Source organism: Haemaphysalis longicornis, unplaced genomic scaffold (genome assembly GCF_048455015.1).
Source record: "Haemaphysalis longicornis isolate Haplotype H1 unplaced genomic scaffold, Haemaphysalis longicornis Haplotype H1 scaffold_9, whole genome shotgun sequence".
Classification (NCBI taxonomy): domain Eukaryota; kingdom Metazoa; phylum Arthropoda; class Arachnida; order Ixodida; family Ixodidae; genus Haemaphysalis; species Haemaphysalis longicornis.
In genome coordinates, this window is record NW_027526460.1 from 5,458,485 (window position 1) to 5,471,813 (window position 13,329).

The following is a 13,329-nucleotide window of genomic DNA, read 5'->3' on the forward strand; positions in this document are numbered from 1 at the left end:
TTGTGGCTAAAGTAATATGCTCCTTCAGACGTGGTTTACGTAACCATTTAAGCAACGCAACCAGCTCGTCACATGATCATTACCCCGCTCTACAACCTGTTCTACGGTCTTACCCTCCTGACAATTCAAAAGTTAAACGGGTTATTTAGCATTCACATCTCGTTTTTTCGCGATGCTTATATGCTTCAACCAACTAAAACGCTGCAACAGTACTAGCTCCAGAAGTAATTTCAGGCTACTTCTCTAGAAGCTGTGTAGTGTAAGCGCCACTGAGTCAGCACAGTGCCGTAACGCCAAGCGCTGTGCGTGACTGCCCAGTTTCGAAACGTATCATCTTTCATACGAGTATGCAAGCCAACTATCCGACAATACGCACTTTCGTTACATTTCCTTTGATTGATTGATTGATTGATTGATTGATTGATTGATTGATTGATTGATTGATTGATTGATTGATTGATTGATTGATTGATTGATTGATTGATTGATTGATTGATTGATTGATTGATTGATTGATTGTAGGGTTTAACGCGCCGACGCAACGCAGGCGATGAGGCGCGCCGTAGTGGAGGGCTCCGGATTAATTTTGACCACCTGGGGATCTTTAACGTGCGCCGAAATCTCGTACACACGGGCGTTTTTTGCTTTTCGCCTCCATCAGAAAAGCGGCCGCCGTGGCCGGGAATCGAACCAGCGACTTCGTACTCAGCAGCGCAACGCCTTAGCCACTGAGCCACTGCGGGGGGTCGTTACATTTCCTTTTAATGCGTAGCATTCTTTACCGAGTATCCTTACCGCCAGAACAGTGTAACACCTGCATTCGCACAGAAATGCAGAATTGGTTGAAGTAACAGCGTAAATGGAGAAAATTTGTCAAGCAGAATTCTGAAGAACCAAAAAATAAAAATAGCAAAGTATAAATTTTACGAAAATGACCTAACAAAATAAGAAATATGCATCTTATGCATCTCCCCCAGAAACAGCAGATTAAACGAAAAAATCCCGCGAAAGAACGTTCTAAATAAGAATAAAAAAGCAAAAATGAGCAAACATTTCCCTGCGTTTCCTCGAAAGCGCATAACTGGCGAGATAAAGGCAATTAATGGCAGTAATGGTATAAATTTACATCCCTGGCGAAAAGAAGGAAAAGAAAATTTAAAAACAACAAAATACCCCACGTCTTTGGCTACTCGTACCCATATTTAGCTGTAAAGAACTCGCACTCTAGACTACCGGCATAAGAATACTACGCATTAGAAGGCAATTCTCTGAATTTCTGCCGATTTCTTTCTCTGTGCGTGCATGTCTCTCCCTGTCTGCCTCTGTCTTCCCCCTTAGTGGTGGCTCAGTGGATTAAGCGTTGTGCTCATGAACCCAAGCTCGCGAAGGTACGAATCCAAGTCGCGGTGGACGTCCTCAGGGTAGGGCCGAAAAAAAAATCTGCACGAATTCAGAGAATTGTCCACTAATGCGTAGCATTCTTATGCCGCCTGTCTAGAGTGAGAGTTCTTTACAGCCAAATATGGGTACGAGTAGCCAAAGACGTGGGGGTATTTTGCTGTTTTTAAATTTTCTTTTCCTTCTTTTCATCAGGGATGTAACTTTATACCATTACAGCGATTGAGTGCCTTTACTTCGCTAATTATCTTTTTTTTTCGAAGATGCAAGTAGTACTGCAGGGTTGATCTGTTTATGCTATTTTTTTATTCGTGCTTCCAATGTTCTTTTGCAGAACGTCTATGTTTATACTTCGGTTTTGGGGGAGATGTGTAAGATGAATATTTTTATTTTGTCGCGTTGGTTTTGTTAAATTTTTTTTCTATTTTTCTTATTCCCTGGTTTATCAAAATTCTGTCCAACCATTTATCTCCGTTTACGCTATTAAAGCGATAGCAGGTGCTACTTTCACCAGATCTGCATTGCTGTGGAAATGCAGGCCGTTATAACGCCCTGAAAATGCGAACCGTACGGTTCGCATTTTCGCTATTTTTTCTAGTTTTTCTATTTTTTGGTTTTTCAAAATTCTCTTTGACCAATTATATCTAGTTACAGTATTATAACGATTACAGGTGCTATTTTCGCTAAATCTGCATTTTTGCAGAAAGGCAAGGCGTTGCAGGGTTCGCCTTTATTGCTATTTTGTTCTATTTTTCTTATTTATTGAGTTTTCAAAATTCTGCCCGACCAATCATCTCCGTTTACGCTATTATAACGATAGCAGGTGTTACTTTCGCCAAATGTGCCTTTTTGTGGTAATGCAGGGCGTTACACGGTTCGCCCTTTTCGATATTTTTTTTTCTTAGTGAATTTTCGATTTTTCACAATTCTGCAATCACCCTCATTTACGCTGCTATAACGATTACGGGGGTTATTTTCGCCAAATCTGCCTTTTTGTGGAAATGGATGGCATTACATGGTTCGCAATTTTCGCTATATTTTTTCTATTTTTCTTTTTTCTTAGGCTTTCAAAAAAATTGTGAGACCAATCATCTTAATTTACGCTATTATAACGGTTATCGATGTTACTTTCGCCAAATTTGCATTGTTGTAGAAATGCAGGGCGTTACACGGTCTTGGGTGCGGGTGTACTCGGCAAAGAATTCTACTTCCGAAGATCGCAGTTTCAAGCAAGAAATCGCTAGATTACGTATTCATGACAACATATAACAAACATTACATCTCTGCGTAAAGCAGAGGCTGCACAAACGTGCAAAAAAGGTATCCCTTTCTTTCCTTGTTTACTGTCAATCCTTGTCGGCATTTTCACCCATTCTGACGTAAATTTACGACGCTGACGCAGCTCTATGACGCTGCTAGCTCTGAAGACTACGGCGCCGCTATTGGCCGGTTCCCAGCCAATCAACGTTCCCGGCTGTGGGGGAAACTGGGGTGCACGTTTCGGCCGTTCCGGCGGACGGCACTCCAGCACGGCGTATCTTTGGAACGAATGTCGATCGTCGCCGTATACGTCACACGAGCTTAGCTGAGTTTGTGTATATAGCGTGTGGTTTACAAGGTATGGAAATTATGCTCCCCTCCGTCTAACGACGACGATGGTTTAACGCGAAGCTTTCTCGCGACGGATTCTTTGTTTGTCGTCTGAGTTAGGACTGAGTTTCGACCATGTCGCAATGGAGCAATCGGATAGACGCCGGCTTCGTAACGCGAGGAACCCACGTTCGATACCGGCCACTGAAGTGTTTTAGATGCGAAGCATCTCATGCTCGGGGCTGTGTCCCACCCTCCCTCGTCGTTGTCATTGTCCGCCGTCCGCACTCTACTGCGCATGCGCGTCTCTTCAGCCCCGTCAGGGTTTGGGCTGGCGTCAGCGCAGTCCACTATAAAAAGAAATAGGCGGCGGCCGGTTTCGATCCCACGACTCTCAGGCCGCAACGGGAGGTACGGGGCGCTCTTCCCACTGCGCTACAAACCGAGACGGGAGCATGTGCTACGAACGCGTCTTATGTCCTTCACTCATTCAAACTACGCCAAGAAGCTACTGATACAACGAAAGCACGCGAAGCTGAACGTCAACGGAAACGGCAAACTGAAAACTAATGGGAACTTCAGTCGACCCCATGGCTGCTTCGCATACTACTCAGGGATCTCCTACGGGACGTTGGTGTAATTTTTTTTCTTTCACTTCACGCACGATCCTTCATAATCATCGTCAGAAAAAGTTGGCTTTCCTGCAGGACATTTTCACATTACAGACGCCATCAGTGAGAACACTATAGCTTCGCCTTTAACACTGAAAAACACGGAACGTCTCTGCAGGCGGAAACGCCGCTAGACGAGCGACCGCGGCAAGCATCTGCCTGCACGGTCGACGAGGAGCCCACTGTGCGGTGTACGCACGATAGGGCATACAACGCAGCAGCTAACACTTGTCACCGCCCGCTAGAGCGCAGCAGCTAAAACTTGTCACCGCCCGCCAGAGCGCCGGGCGGGGCTACTTCTGAAAATCAGTGTATGAACGCGTGAAAGGGGGGCTATAGTGCGGTAAAAGATGGTGTTGGTGATCGTTGTCGGCATGGCTTCGTGAAGCGGTGACTCAATAACTGCGGCGATGATAAGCCTTTCCTGCGCGATCCGGCCTCGGAGGGACCTGCTCTCCTAGGCAGCGCCGCTTGCAAGAAACGCTAGTGAGCCGCTAGTCTTCGGTGGAAATCTTCAATCACTATTGTGAGCCAGCATATCGAGCATGTTGTGTTTGGGGCCCCCTATCTGGCCTTGAAAAGCTCATTTGCCCTTTTCTAAAACTGACGTTCCTACAGAAGCACGGTCGAACTCGAAAAGCCCGGTAGCGCGGCAGTGCGAGCGCCGACCGGCGCGACCGGCCCCGCTCGGCTCGGTGAGGTAGGCGGAGCATGCACGTCGGCTGCTAAAAAAAAAAAAAAAAAAAGTCGCGACGTACCGCCGAGCGAGCCAATGGCTGCGCGTGTCTCCAAGCCGTAAAGGCTTTGTCCTGTTTCTCTAGGTGGTCTTGCGCCGGGTCGATGACGTCATAGCATCCACAGTGCTTTGGAGGTGCGCGGCGAGGGTGAAACATCCAGACCTTATTGCCGACCATCTTTAATGAACGATGACTCGGCTAATACTTAACGCTTTTAAACCATATTTTGCGGGATGACGTCCCTTAGATAGTACTCCAGCGATTGCAACTTTGGAACCCTGTTTAGGGCTCCTTTCAACAGAAGCCATCTTTGAAACAAAAGTGCGAAAACAAAGGCAGGAACGTTGCAGTTAAGGCACACACAAGGTCAGACGGGCAAGTGCAATTGCGGGAATGCCAAGATGCAACTCTGCCTCGACGAACGTGCACCCGAGTAACTAGTTGTCTTCGATTCCGTAGTTCGTGCGCCGTTTTTCTTTCAAGCTATATGAACCGGTTAGATCCGTTATTTTGCTAGGGGACCAAGTTATGGCGAGGACAGGAGTGGCGGGGGCTCTTGATTGCACTGTATTTCATTTGCATGGTTCACCGCTGGGCAGATGTCATCATCTCATGTTTTGGCGGGAGCTCAAGATTACCGTGCCGCCGCTTAGCGCTGCATGATTTCCCGCCAAAGTGTCCTTTGCTCTGTGCCGCTTGTATCATCGCAGCGAACCTGGCAGCCGACCTCCCCCTCCCCACCATCGAGGCGCTGAACTGGACAACCCGAGATAAGCCGCCTCGTCGGCGCGCTATTTTTGAACAGCGCGTCGCTGGTTTTGAGGGCTCCGGAGTCCTTTCATCGCGTCTTTTTACCGCCGTTCATCGCACGTTCTTTAAAATATTAACCAAACAAATTCGCGCAGGAGGAATTTACAATTTTTTACTGAATATTTATAGCGTGTACTGAGGTTTCTCTTGAAACAACGTACCTTGCTTTTCATCTCAACTTTGCTGTATTATACGTCAAAATTATTGAATATGTTGCGCTTAAAATTCTCAGAAGTAGCGAAGAAGGCAGAAAATACGCTGCATCGTCCAGAAAACATAATCTAGACTGCAATGACGTCGTTAAGGCTCTCTTCCATATTATGCACCCGTTTCATTGGAAGTCAATGTTCTCCTATCTCTTTTTTTACTAATTTCCAGAAAAGCCTCTATAAATTTGCACTGCACGCAACTAACACAGCGCTAAGTATGCTTTTTCATTGTAAAGATTGCCCCTACAACAAGATTGGAACTATCACTCCATCATGCAGGCGCAACTCTAAAGAAAGTAGCACACATCCTCTGAAGCAAAAATGAAAAAAAAAAAAAAAGGCAGAATCTTCACTCCGTGGATGATGGCGAGGGTGCGGAGTACGGGGATTCGAAATGACATCCAAGTTGCGCCCCGAGTGACATCAGATTTGCTTGATTATCCCCTAAATTAAACTGCAACTCACGGCTTAAATCGAATTTCACTTGATTTTCGCTTGATGGTGGTGTGCGCACGGATGGACGCGGACGGACATTGGGAGGTACTAAGGTACTCCGCACCGTTACAGCCTAGCGAGTACGCCGTTTGACTCGCGGGTACTAACTCACGATCGTAGCTCAATGGGTAAGACGACTGATACTAACTCTGTCCGGTCTGCCAGACACAGGCTCGGATCCTGCCGATGCCTGCGTGATTTTTTGCGATTATAAATGCTGTGCGCACGGACGCGGACGGACATTGTGCGGTCCTAAGGTACTCCGCACCTAATAAACACCGCCCCCCCCCCCCCCCCCACATATATATATATGGAAAGCAAGTTGTCTTTGCTGACGTAGGCCACAATCGTGCGTTTACCTTGTTCGAAGTTTTTCTTCTCTTATATATATATATATATATATATATATATATATATATATATATATATATATATATATATATATATATATATATATATATATATATATATATATATATATATATATATGGTTTTTGCAGTAACAGAGTAGCTGCTATAATTTTGTTTCTCTTTTGCAGAGCCCAGAGGCGAACTCAATGTACCCTCGCATTCTTCGACGATGCGACTTAGCGGGCCTAAGCTGACAGTTTTAAAAAACGCAACATGCGCATGGACACATCACATGGGAACACTGTGTCGCGTTTCAAATGACCGGCATACTTGAAAGAAAAAAAAAAAGATCGCAGACAAAATAGAGGCCTCCGTCCTGCTTTGGCACCTGTCTGAACATTGTTGCTTCCTAAAAAAACAAACAAAAAAAATCGTCAAGTGCTCCGTACAAGTGAATTCCTGCATCTATATATCACTCATGAATGACAGCAGTGGGCATAGCAGACTTGGAAAAATTCCGCACGTTTTTTAATAGCAGTTAATTTTGTTTCGCGTTCTGCGAGACCCCGTTGTAATTACTCCTGGGGAAGATTTTCGGCTTATTCATTAGATAGAATCTGTAACCTCCACGACTCGCCTAACAATTCGTTTTTATTTCATTTATTTTATAGCAAAAGGGACACCAACGTATTCAGACCATTTCTCAGTATGCTCAACGGGGCATCTTAAGACCACGCTTGTTTTAACATCGGCCTGTCCAGCTTCCACGCAAAGAATGTTTCGCTGCCATTTACCGTTCCTGGTTGCAAAAAATCGCCCAAAAACAACACCGGCTTTAAACATGCATAAGTTACTATTTTATTTAGTATTCACAAATACGAGGAGTTAAGACAGCAGCATCCACCTTGATATAATGTACGGGTCGGATTTATGCCTGTTTCAGCGCGAGTCCGTTGTAGAAAGAAATAAGGCATGAAAAGAGCACAAGCCTATATAGTCATCGCGTGTGAACGCTTCAAAAATGCCTTTGTCTGTTCCTTTATAATGTGGAGAAATAAATATCTGCAGACAAGCTTATTCTTGGCAGCGTGCCACCAAGCTGCACCAGAAAAAGTCAACATCAGCGATAGAGATGAGCCTGTGCGCTCAGTTATTATTTTATGCCATGGGCCTCCTTTAAAGTAATCCCCTCAGTAAAGGCTGTGTGCGCGTTGAAACTAACTGTCTAATAAGCGAGTATTGGGAGGCCAGTATCCAACGTTTTAGATATTTTGACACAACATATGAAAGCCACCCAGGACGACGAGGCCGGTCAGAGCTTCTCATCTTAAAATGCAAATGTCACAGTTGTCTCCAGCACAAGAAATCCAACTGTAAATTTAGTCCGTGATTATCCTATTAAAAATAGACGTGACTGCGAATGTGTATGCATTCCGTAGGATGCACAAATATAAATTCGCCGTTGATCCGCGCCAATCTGTTCTTTCTGAATGATTTACGTGCGGAACTCCATCTTTCTCTTCCTCTAGCCTTGCTATACCGCCATCTTCCTGAAACTGCAGTGCTGCGGAGGCTGCGGTGACGAACCCAGCTGTCACTGAAGGCGAGTATACCGTCATCTACGGTTTACCATGCAACCTAGAGACGCGGCTCAAATCGATACAAGACGGAGCCGCAAAACGTCCTTCTCACCTCGTGCTTCCAACCGTGGGCTCTCTCAGTCGTGCTTCACGCCACACTTGATCGCTGTCGAACGAAACGGAGTGCACCGATTGAAGGATGGTTATAGTCCGTGCGCGTGGTTACGGCTTGTCCCAAGGCGTGGTACCGCACCGGCTTTACGCTCGCTGCAGTGGGGGCCGTGCAAGAACCAGGCGGCGCTGCACTGACGGCGACAACAGCGTCTCCTCCTCTGCGCGCCTGGCTAAGAATAGCCGTTGCGTCCGAGTACTGCGCGGGCTTGCGCTTTCCTCCCCCGCCGGTGGAGCCTAATTTGGCCCGACCGAACTTGAGAACCAGACGTCGTCAGCGCGTCCAGGGGACACGCGTCGTCCGGACGCGCGTACGCATGCCCGACACTCCAAAACGCTACGCCCCTCCCGCGTGGTGTACCGCTGGGAAGCGGCTTACGCTGCACGCTTTTCTCTTGTCTCGCGGCGTTACCGTCGATGAGCAAAGACGCGTGCCGACGGCATTGTGACAGCGGAGAGAACGTCTTGGAGTGCGACGCCCTCTCTTCCCTCCCCCGTCCCAATCTGGCCTTTCTCCTTCTGTCTCTCAATATTTCTGTCTTGCCGGAGCTCGAGACGAAGAGGAGAGCGAGCGATTCGGCACCACGCCTGGTCGACGAGACGGGTTCATTGGGCGAATCTGACAGAAAACTATCGCAGCAATCACGATTCTGTGTTTGCGGAGGGAGATGAATGAGAGTGGACACTCTGTAGGTTTCTTCCATGATTCATAGTTTGACTCAATGCAGGAGCCTGTAAAAGTTTCCGTACTATAGTCCCAAAATTCGGACTATAGTACGGAGTCTCGTCAAAGCCAGAAGTTCGGACTTTTGACCACACCTTGATAAACCAGGGCGGTCTAGCGGCGGAAAAGGCTGGCATCGTATCAGGGGGCTTGACCATATACAAGGCGAGAGCTGCTTCATACTTCAAAAGGAGACCAGCACAGCACTGATAAATGATCACATCTAAAAACGTATTTAGCCGAGCTTCTGCTTGTACTGGGGTTATTGGCGTAATGCAAGGGAGGCCGTTGAACACTCTGTTAATAAATATCTTAATATGCTAGTGTGTACAATACACTAAAGGAAGCAACAACTCGACAATAACATGTAATGATGCATGAAACTTCCCATCGATTGATAATTGATATAACGGCTAATTCCTCACGTAACCATATTATTTGAGAGGTTAGACAGGTAAAGAGAGCCGAGATTATTTATTACCGGAGACATACTCTGTCGGCGCGCTGTTTCATTTTCCCGGCGCGCGCTCCGACTTTCTGTTCCATTGTATGTACCTAAAAACAATTTTCTGTACCTCGCGCGTTGCATGAAACATAGCGATCAAAGGCTTTCGCCTTAAACATGCATACTTAAAAAAAAACATTTCACAACCAGAGCCTTCATCGGACGCTGTTCTTTCGTTTTTCTTTCTCTTTACCGTACCCTTACAAACAAAAAGGCACTTAGCTTTAGTACAGAAAAAATATTCTTCTTGACTAAATCTTGCTTCGTTGTATCCACACTCCCTCACCCTCAATGAAAAACAAAACGCAATTCTATGATGTAGAATACGCGCTAGCCTTAACATGTGCCACTAAAAGATATTTTGGCCCGTCTACGCAGTTTAACAACGGTGGACGAAGTATAGGGAGGTTAGCCGTAGCAAGCACTATCACTGCCGATTTCCGGGCCTTTCGGTTTTCAAGCAGTCAGCCCGCAAGAGAGAGATAGAGGGCTGTGGCCGTCGGTTTGAGGCCGTCCGGGTGACCAGCTGCCCAGCGCTCCATCTCACTGCTCTTCGTAAACTATAGAAAGAAAACGATCTTGATAGGTCCCCACAGTGTGGACAATGCGGCGAGGGTAGTTATGAGGAGTGAATTCGGTGCATTGGGGCTCAGCAGGTCAATGAGTTCGTCTACAGGAGCCCCCATAAGCGCTCCTGATTTTTGGTTAGTTCAGGGTGGGTAGGAAGGTATTGACAGCGTGCAAGGCGGTAATGTGTAGTGTTATCACGGTCAACAGAGGAAAAGGCTGCGCCGGCACGGATAGTAAGTCCTCGTGCTGCATTATGTGTTGTGCTGGGAAGTTGGTGCGGATGGTTGGGGAGGCAACAGGGGGTCATCCGGCGGTGCTCGGGCGCGTTCACGTGCAGATTGTCGGGTTTGATGGGGAGTTTCTTTCGTGAGCGCCCGCTGCCTGCATGGAGGACATACGACGCGCTTTTCTTCCCTGAAAGTAAGAACGATAACGAACGGAACCCGTAAGAAAGGCTGTTGTTTTGTATTAACAGAAAATTATCTCTACACATTGTAATCACGTAACGACCTCATGATGGATGTCTTGTACAACGCTTTGAGATTAGGTGAGATATATTTACGTCTAGCTGCTCGTGTCACCAGGCAACTCGAGGCGACGCTTTCGACTGAACTTCTGATTCATAATAGGATGGTTCTTAGAAATCTTTTTCAAACGAGCTAGAGAGCCTAATAACGCCGAAACTTTCTTGATATTTGCGCGTGAACAAAAAGTTACCCGCAGGTGTGTGACTCGAGCCAGCATGTTGACATGTAATTCTCAGCACCAATTTCTTTGCCTTATAATCATTCCCTCGTCTTGTCTTCAACAACCGCATAGAAAATATCCCAATTGATTAGTTATCCGCAGGAACGAAGACCAAATCAAAGACAAAACCGGTGCGGAGCCGCGCGCCATCTATCCGTGTTAGGCTTGCCATGGTCTATGTAGGAATTTCAACCCAGCGGCAATTAACGGTCCATTGATCGCGCCCCCTACACACGGCGCGTATTTACGACATGCCATTGCGTTCGTATCAAGAAATTGCACCAATCTATCATTTTGCAGTGTAGACGGCTTCACATTGCATGGTCAGAAGGCCCGGCACACCGTTTTTTTTTTTGTTTGTTTAAGGGACACTGAAATAAGCTTGACCAATTACGAATTATTTTAGATTACTTTGTGTGGTTCAATTGGTGGAATATTCTATGCAACTGTACAGCAAGTTGATGTTGCTTTGGTTAACCTATAGAGCTCGGATGCCGGAGAAATGCCAGCGGTGTTTGTGGATGCTGCACAAATTTGCACTTTGACTTCATGCTGTTTGTAAAGCAATTCGGTGCTATCGCAGTCGTATCATTTTCAATGTAACTGTACGATTACAACAGCGACTCTGTTCTTGTGCACGCATATTTTATGTGATATATACTTCCTCAAAGTTTTCCGACTCGCCGTTCTGAGGAATGAAGGACTAGTGTGTCGTCATATATCCTATGTCACCAAAAATGCGAAAGTGATACGAAGGAAGAAGTTTCCCTGCGGAGGCAAAAGTGAGCACATCCGCGTGCAACAAATTGTAGAACTCGAGTTACACACTGGAAACTTTAACCGGGTAAAGTGAGACAATGTTTACAACATTCATCCGTTTCTCAACCATATAACAAGACACTCGTGGGACTGTGTTTTCATTTGTGTCTCCATTCTTTTGCCGCGATCCCATTCTCGTTTTCTCCCCCTCCATGAGTCATAGAAAAACGGCCGACCTGTGGAGTGGTTTCAGCTGCCAGGCTCCCCTCTTTTTCCGGCTGGCTCTTATTTTGTCGCCCTGCTCGCGTCCTGCACCGCGTGTTAGATGTGGCGCGATTTCGGAGACGCGCGTTCAATCTCCTCAGCAAAAACAGTGCGCGACGCGCGTCGCCAGATCCAGCCTCGCTGGAAAGTGACGACTCTTGGAAGAAGCGCCCTGGCAGTGTCGGGGATACGAAAGGTGCCGCTTATATTTTGGTTTTGGCAAGTGCTCACGTGTTCTTTGCGCCTGGGAGCGTTGCTGTTATGTGTGTCACCCTCCCGCCGCCCTGCGTAAAGCTGTGCCGCCGCAAGAATTTCCATTGCTAGTCCCAGGCGTGTTTTGCCAAAAGAGATGCTTTCGAATGCGCTTCTTTGTGAGTTGGGCAGGTTGGTCAAATTCTTCGATTTGTCCAACCTACCGTGCTAAAGTCAGACATGTGTCAGTTTCAAGCGAGAAAATTACGTTATTATCCGTCATAAGCGACACAATAGCCTGCAACTGCCGGCATGTCTTCGACATTTTCGTACAGTACATGCTTTCAAGTTAGTAGGGTATGTTTTGCTAGTTTTCGTTACAATTAGTTGCATTTATTGGACACAAGATGGTGCGATCCGAGCAGGGGGCTGAACGATTTGATCTGAATGTTTATGCTTTCTTCTAAGCTGATGACGTTGCTGATAATGTTCACTAATGAGTACTATAGCACAGTCACAAGTTTCGCAGCAGTATTGGCGTAACCACTAGTTTCATAGTCTTCACTCCGCATGTAAGCCCTCTCTGAATTTCAATTTTGGTCGGTCACACCCACCCACACAGAAAAACATGTGAAACAAAAACTTTTCAGAGCCGTAACGAAGTACTTCCGAAAAAAAAAAACGTTGTTTTATCCTACTTTTATACTGCTTTATCCTGAAAAAAAGAAGGGGGAAGCTAGCTCTAGAAGGGCAACACGCTTACGAAATAACGGTCAGAGGAGTATCGATAAATGCCTGTTAAACATTACCAATTGTCTAGCTACCCGAGTCGAGGTAATTTTCTCTTTTGAATGATTTCCGTGAGCTGGCTTCTGCGAAGGAGTCAGAAAAATGCTACAATAATTATATGATGGCTTAACTTTACTCTTCGTATTGGCTGACGCCAAAAAACGTCAACAGTAGTAGTTTGCACCAGCCAACTATTGCTAGGTGTGGACAGGGAAAGTGGAAAGTGCGCAGGACCTTTCCGATATAAGTGGTGTTCGGCGTATCCTTCTTCTCCCCCATTGTCTGACCTACCGCCGCGAGCTCAGACGGGTTAAATCTAACGGAAGGAATCTTCTTGTCCTTGCGCGATCCCATACGAACCGAGCGCTGATTACATAAGCAGTGCCCCAGACAAACGGCTCAGCCCCTCAGCCTCCAGGGCACGCGACTCGAGACGGCTGAGTTTAGGGTATACCTTCTCGTTCACCAAGCGGCGTGGCAGATCGCCAGCACAGCGCTTCTGTTTTGTGCATCCCTAGCATACTTCTCTACGTCGCCGATGCCAGCCTTGCTCGTCTTTCTTTCCCAGCGAACACTGATGTATCGTACCGTCTTCGACGCAATTAGCATGTCGTGATTGCAACTTAGAGAGAGTTACTTTAATTTTTTCAAGGTCTCTAGACTCTGTCCGGGAATAGAGCGAGGAGAGACAGATGGAAGAGAAAGAATTGTCGTTGTCGTCAAAACAGCAACGGGCGCTGACGGCACGAAATCCCCCGTGGTGTGGT

The 13,329-nt window shown here is 46.5% G+C and overlaps 2 protein-coding genes across 4 annotated transcripts in view; one reads left to right on the forward strand and one right to left on the reverse strand.

The window, feature by feature from the left end:
• Cher (filamin A protein cher) overlaps positions 1-8,152 on the reverse strand; it is a 108,817-nt gene extending 100,665 nt beyond the window's left edge. For all 3 annotated transcript variants that reach the window (XM_077684599.1, XM_077684598.1, XM_077684597.1), the window contains exon 1: positions 7,954-8,152. The gene's annotated coding sequence lies outside the window, so the exon portion shown is untranslated. The remainder of the gene's footprint in view (positions 1-7,953) is intronic.
• The window catches only part of LOC144152990 (uncharacterized), a 102,598-nt gene that overhangs the window by 71,262 nt on the left and 18,007 nt on the right, over positions 1-13,329 (forward strand). The gene's annotated exons all lie outside the window — the stretch shown is intronic.